The 7647-nt window shown below is 37.3% G+C and overlaps 1 protein-coding gene across 1 annotated transcript in view; it reads right to left on the reverse strand.

Moving 5' to 3' along the window:
- Window positions 1-2764, reverse strand: part of LOC308692745 (uncharacterized protein) — a 30186-nt gene extending 27422 nt beyond the window's left edge. The window contains exon 1 of the mRNA XM_081369073.1: window positions 2701-2764. The gene's annotated coding sequence lies outside the window, so the exon portion shown is untranslated. The remainder of the gene's footprint in view (window positions 1-2700) is intronic.
- Window positions 2765-7647: the final 4883 nt, after the last annotated feature.

Here is a 7647-nt window from a genome sequence, read left to right on the forward strand (position 1 = left end):
GGCTCCTCGCACCAACAAGCTACTCTGCACACTGGTGTTCTCTACATAGGTGGTGAAAAAGAGCCCATCTGTTTTAGCACAGTGTCACCCTCCAAACACAAAAGCCCCCCAGCTATATGGGCACACATGAATCCGGTGCTGAATTATCTACAAGCCACATACCCAGATGTATCTGTTCTACACTTTCTGAGTGATGGACCTTGTACCCAATACAGACAGAAAGGGAATTTCTTCCTTTTCAGCACAGAGCTAGCAAGACGAGGCCTGAAAGGTGGAACATGGATCTTTTTTGAGGCAAGCCATGGCAAGGGCAACACCCTGACGGTGTTGGGGGAACCTTGAAAAGAACAGCAGACAAGATGGTGACCAACGGCCACGACATACCCGATGCCCATGAGCTATATAAGGCCCTCACTGAAACATCTACAACTGTTAAGTTGTTTTATGTAGCATCTGAAGCAGTGGAGCAGGCAATGGAAAAGATGCCAGGCCAGATTCCACCAGTGCCATCCACAATGAAAACACACCAAGTGGTCACATTCGCTCCAGGAGAAATCCTTTACCGGGAAATTAGTTGCATGTGCTCCACGCAAAAGCAGCTAAGATGTCAGTGCTTCACCACACAGCATTTCACTTTTAACAAAACAGCCCAAAATGTGCCAACAGAAGCAATTGCTTGGGAAAGTGGAGATCTTATTGGGAAGTGGTGCGTGCTTAAATATGACAGCGACCTTTATCCTGGGATCATCATGGAAACAGAGGAAACACATGCCCTTGTAAAGTGTATGCACCGTGTTGGTGCCAATAGGTTCTTCTGGCCTCCAAGAGATGACTTCCTGTGGTATCTCTTCGATGATGTGCTGGAAATCATTCAAGCACCACAGCATGTGACATCCCGCCACATGGAAATACAGAGGGATGTGTGGATGCGACTCTCCCTGTCACTGATATGATGCTCTTTTTTTTGGTTTTCAGAGCATTACCAATGTTTTCCATTAACTCTCAAACTGTAATGTTTCCCTCCCCCAGTTGTATAAAGTTTAAAACAAGCATTTCATATAGATCCATACCACCCTGTCACAGTCAACCAATCCGTGACATCAGTTACCACCCCGTCACGGGGGTCTTTTTGTTAAAAATTTATGTAAAAGAATTGAAATTTTACATAAATTAATGTTGAATGATGTTCTTGTTGTGTGAACTAATCAAATAAATGTAACTTTTTAAGTGTATTCGTTTTTTCAGTACAAACAATGAGGCCATTGAAATGTCAAATTCATATTTCAAGATTAAAAAACTAAGAATAATAATAATAAAAAAAAATTACAGACTTTCTATTGATGGTATACAAAAAAGGGACAATTTACTATTAGGAAAACATTAGATTTAAAAAAAATATTTCTTTTTTTACTACTCTAATGGCATACATATTGTCCGTGACGGGGTGGTACAAGAAATACTCCCATACCTGAATAAAAAGGATAATATTATTTGGGATTTTGTGCCTGAGGTGGGAAAATATATTTTTTGGAGGATTAAAATATCTTTAAAGTTGTAAGTTTTTCAAAAATAAGTTTGTTCTTAATGAAACTTTGGAAAATTGCAAAGTGGAAATGGCACCCGTTTCGTAGAATGACTCATACTCATAGAAAATAGTTTATTCATGTGATAGCATATTTTTTCCCCCAATGTTGTTTATGATCGTCCGGTAACTGATTGTTATAATAGACATTTCAGTAATTGCAATACATCGTCAATATACGATAATATCGTCATATCGCGCAGCCCTATTACTTGTGTAAAATAAGGCCTTTCTTTCCATCAAAACTGAATATGGGCTCATATATTGAAACAAATTAGGTTGAATATATCAAGAGGGTTACCAACGGTTATGTTTAGGGTTAGGAGAAAATATCAATTAAATAAAAAATAATTAAATTGTAAGTAAATTGCTACTGAAAAAGAATAACACTTATACAGAATTGAACAGTAAGTGCTATAATACTGCTAGTAAACAAGTAATAAAAACTCAGTGAGTGTTTTAGCGCAATTTTCTCACCTCATGGGATCCCAACACTAAGAGATAGTAAATCTTTTCCTGGATTTTTTTTTTTTTTTTGTGCGTTCCCGAGATTAGACCTTCCTTAACATAATGCCGAAAACCCGAAGTCTCTAGGTGGTCTGGTTGAGGAGTAGATAGAAGTGCAAGATTGGTGCGCACAGACAGAACAGAAATCATGAGTTAACAATCGCAATTTGTCCGGTGGAAAATTGCGCTAAAAAACTAAAATAGTGTCTTAGAAATGCGGTCCTGAAACTGCAGCCTCTGGTATTGCAGGATCATGAACTCTTTTCAAGAGCTGCGAACACATTTTGACATTATTTGGTTCAATTGACTCAGTTTCTCCATCACAACTTTTACCATAGACCGAATTCGTGTTTAAACTGATTCACGATAAAGAGCGCGCAATGAGACGCACCTTTTTACCCGTGTGTGTTTACCACATAGACTGTAAAAAATAGGTTTACCACTAAAAAACTGTTAAAAATGACTACTTACTCACAGAAATAACGCATTTAAAGCTGGATGACGCACTATATTATCACATTAAATAATCAATTCACACTCTCCTGAAACCAATAAAACTATCTGAACGCATTATATCTATTTGAAAACTTTAAAGGTTTAAAAATACAAACCTTTCTTCAGCAGATTCACAACAGAGTAGCGCGGCGCAGCCTTATGACGTCACAGCACCACACCAAAATAAAAGTCCTGGTCACAGGCTAAAATCACTAAAGTGCATATAAATTTAGACTATATACAAAAACATGTACACGACGTGAAATTCATGTTTAAATACTTGCTGTCCAATGATGCTAACAATATAAAACAGAGACAGACTGATGACTGATCGTTTAATTTAAGTTCATTCTTTTTTTTTGGTAAGGTCATCAGTCCACACTAACTGATGTAGAGCAGTGTTTCCCAAATTCCTGGTATCCCTTTGAACATCATAACATTTAGAAAACCAACCTTAGTTTTTAAACAACTTGTTTAATCACTATAGGGATTTTTATGAAACAAAATGGTAATGCTTTAGATTACAGCCCACAAAGAACTCAATAAATAAAACAAATTTACAGTGTACATTTCAGTAATTATAATGTACCTATAAACAACGTATGTGTAGGAATAAGGGAACAATATGTAAAGTTTGGGGATTAGAGATGTAACAACCAGGAACATTAACAAATTGTTTATACTGGAAGTATATTAGTATGGAAGCCCCAAAAGGCCATAGATAATTTTTTTCTTTCCTGTTTTCTCTTAATCAAGACTTAATTTTCTCGCTATCTTGACATAAATGTTTTCTCGTGATCATAAAATAATAAAGTTTTCTTCTCGTGATCTTGACATAACAAAAGTGTTTTTTTTACAAAGATTGTTTGATTCTGAATCTAATGCTCCTGGGGCCTGTACCATGAAGCCGGATTAGGTGGCTAGCCAGCTATGTTTCAGCTTAGTTTCCGCCAACCCTGGGTTTTAGGTACTATGAAAGTAGCTCGGCTTTAATCTGTGTTCGTTGCCATGGTATCTTACGCTGCACGGCTAACCTGCTCCGGGGCAGGTTATGTTCTGGATTCAAGATCTCAGACTGAAGTTTGACCAATCAGCTGAGAGCAAAGAAACATATAGGTGACGTAACTTATTCCCAGTGTCTGTTGCAATGACTTCACCTTTTCTTCCAAATCTGGTGGACATCTCAGCGCAAATTGTTTGACGAGCACTTCGTAGAGAAAGAGTTTTTAGCCAGACAAAATCCCCTTGCCTTAACTGATAGTTACTTGTATGAAAGATACAGATTTTCCGCGGAAGTAATTTCTTATCTTTGCAAACTTCTTGAGCCGCACATAAAGAATTTAACACGTCGAATTCATGCACTTATTGTACCGCAAATGGTATTGCGTTGCGGTTTTTTTTTTTTTTTTTTTTTGTGCAAGTGGTACATTCTTGCACGGTGGGTGACGCACAGAAGCTATAGGGGAAAACACGGTTAGTCGAACCATTCGTAAGGTGGTCCTCACTCTGCAGGAGTACATGAAAAGTTTCATTAGTGTTCCCCGGACATTTATCGACCATGTCCATAAAAGAGGGCTTTTATAAAATTGCCAGTAAGATATATTGATAGGGTGACATCACATGAACACTTTTTTTAAGCAAATTTCACAAGTGTACTATACAATATAATACATGTTAAGAATTATTTTGAATCTTTTTTTTATTATTCTTCTGTTAATCTTATGATAGGATTCCCAAGTCATTGCAACATGTATGCATTCTATTGCTCCAATCTCCACTGCTCTAGGGGAACATGAGGCAGATTATGTTAATAGGAAGTCCTATCACAGCCATAATGTTCAGGTAGAGATGATGTGAATATGTGAGATGATTATTTTCTGTGAGATGAATCTTTAAATTAATAGTAACATTAACAGATATAATGATTTACTAAACATTTCATCTGCAGACGACTTGTGGTCATGAACATATGATCAAGTTTGGATGCCAAATGGCCTGGCTCCAGTGCTTGTCTCACGAATGTTCCATGATTCTGTGTTGTGTCAGCACTTTGAGGAAAGCAAATTAAATTTGGTACAATACAAAACACTGTTAATTTGAACGGAGCTAGAAAAACCTACACAATAACCCCCTATCATGACCCTCAGACAGGGCCACAGCACCGCTTCAGTGTGGCCCTCAGTAAAACCAGAGTGAAGATAGAGATGACCTTTGGCATCCTAAATGCACACTGTTCGGCCCTTAAGAGTCACCAGAGCGGGCATCACAGATAGTGTCTGCATGTGCCATTCTGCACAATAGTAGAACGGAGCGAGAAACACCACAAAACCAGCTTCTCCCCGATGAAACTGACCCGATCACACTTGACCACCCAGCTGGTGCAGATGTAGATGCAATCACCATACAATATTACACTTAATAAAAGCACATTGAAACTGCAGATATGTCTCAAACTGTTTTATTGGTTTTGTGGGATGGGAGGGAGAAAGAGAGCAAGAGAAAGTTGCATTAATAAATATTCATACTAAAGTGTTACTTGGTTAAATAAGTTCTAATATATATATATATATATATATATATATATATATACACACACAACTATATACACAACTATATGCACAACTATATACATACTGAGATCAGTTTTATCCAGCTGTTTGATTTTGTCTGAAGCCAATTGAGGTAGAGGCCTCAGTTTCTGGGGCAGGTTGTGTAAAATCCTACAATAAAAGAGATGTGTAAGGGCCAGTCACTTTTTATGCCACACATTGAAATGTTTGCCATAATAAAAAGCCCAGTGCATTCACATCAGCAACTGTCTGAGCACACAGACAGGGTGTCTTCATTTCCTCCACCCTAATAAATAAAAATAGGCCAATGTAAAGCATACTGTAACTGTTGTAAAGCAGGTTATGTTTGGTGTTCTGTCTGCTGCATACTGACCTCTGTGTGGGAGACTGTGTGTGTGTGTGCTGGCTTCAACAGGGACACTGTATTAACTCTACTGCAGAACATACAGTCAGCCATATTTACAACTTAAAAAAAGTAGTAATGTATTGCACACGTACCCAGTGTTACTTGCTTAGAGGAGCCAGCACCAGGGTCAGACTGTACAGCACCTGTAATCCCATCCATAATCGGCCGTCCCTTATTGCCTACTCAGAGCCAACTCCTCCGCCAGTGTATTCTGGTTTTCTGAATTTAATTATTTATTTCTGTTTTCTGCAAACAAGTGTTTGTGATAAAATGTTCACAAAAGTAATAAAAGGTTGTGGTAAATACTCACCACTTTGAATTATATTTTTATATTTTGTCTTTATCTGCTGCCAAGAACATTTGGAGTTGGGGTTGCATCTAAAAATCAATGAATATTAATTTTTCTTAGTACCGGTACATGCACATTTATATATTATTAATCACATATTATATTATAAATTTTCATCACATATTATATTATAAAAATAGGCTATAGGCTATATTACACGTAGGCTATAGGCTCCACATACATAGCTACATAATTTTACATAAATATAGAACGTATTTGTTTAACTTACACATTAACAATAAGCAATCTTTCTCCAACAGTCTTCTCTTGCTTTGGCCGCAGAAACCGTATTGTTTCGAGCTTGAAATACATATTTAAATTCATCGTAATTATGAATGATTATCTCTTGCTCCTCCGCGGAAAAATCGCGACCCGCGATTGGTTGTTCAGTGTCGACGTCACTCTTTAATGTGCACGCGCGCGTGGAGTAATCATAGCTTGAGGATCAAAGCCTGAGTTGACAGAGAAAGTTGATGAGCTGCATCATGGTACCAATAAAGCCTGATTGCATCGGTTTGGTTTTGTCAACTCAAAACTTATCCTGTAACCCCGAGTTTGTTCAGCTACCTTCATGGTACAGGCCCCAGGATTGCACTGTTGCTATAGTAACGATCGCAACTTTCACGACAGATAAATTGTGCGCTCTTAGATGTTGTGGATATTTCAGAAAAAAGTTTGCTACGCTTAATAATAAAGTCTACAATAATGAAATAAATATAAGGTTATCAATCATGGATGCCAGATCACTTCTAAAATCTTTTAGAGATGCTTGGATTCAACCAACTTTATTTTACTCATGCTCTTCCATCAAAAAGAGGTGCAATACTCCATGTAACAGCTGTCCATTAAGCTGCTGTTGTACTGGTAATAGGAGTGAGCAAGTAATTAACGCATATAAACTCCATGAACACAGATGTAAGATGCAACCAATGTCTTTTATTAATTGTGCTCTAATTAATTAACGTTGCTTCCAATTAGCTTCTTGTTGTGTCTCATTCTTTGTTGTTCTAAGTCCATACCTTGCATAATACATTGTCCATATTCCATATGTCCTTGAACATCACTCTCTATCAGTGAAGCATGGTTAAGCACCATTAAACTCAATCCAACACAATCTTATAAGCACGGTCAGCATGATATTCCCCGTAGTACATGGCTTAACACGGTCAAAAAACTGTGTGCTTCCCCACTACCAATACACCTGTTGTCTAATTACCCATGTGCTCCTAATATGCCAATGTCAGAGCGCCCCCAATGGACAAATATATAATTGCATTAAAATGGCTCCTACACTCCAGATTTACAAAAATTAAATAAACTTTAATCCAGTTAATATAATTACAAGCTTGGCATGCTGTTTGAGGAGTGTTTATGTGTGTGTGTGGTTTACAAAGAAATGAGAAAATACAAAAGGTTGCAACACTGTATAACATCAGTTAATTAAATTATACACATCTTTACATATATAAATCACATTTCTCATCAAAATACATTGAGTGACACTGTGAGGCAAACTAATGATGCAATTACTATAAGAATGTGCTGATCAAAACAGTGTCGTAAAGATGCACAAATAAAGATATGTGCAAACAGAATACTATACAGTGACATCTACATTAGTTTTAATAAGCAATGAGTTTGAATCGCAATGAACGCTAGTGCGGTAGTGAAACTGTGATGAGTCATGCATCTAGCAGAACGTAACGATAACAGATACACTTTCAAGCAAAATACTCAT

Source organism: Scardinius erythrophthalmus (assembly GCF_964197995.2).
Source record: "Scardinius erythrophthalmus genome assembly, chromosome: 6".
Taxonomy (NCBI): Eukaryota; Metazoa; Chordata; class Actinopteri; order Cypriniformes; family Leuciscidae; genus Scardinius; species Scardinius erythrophthalmus.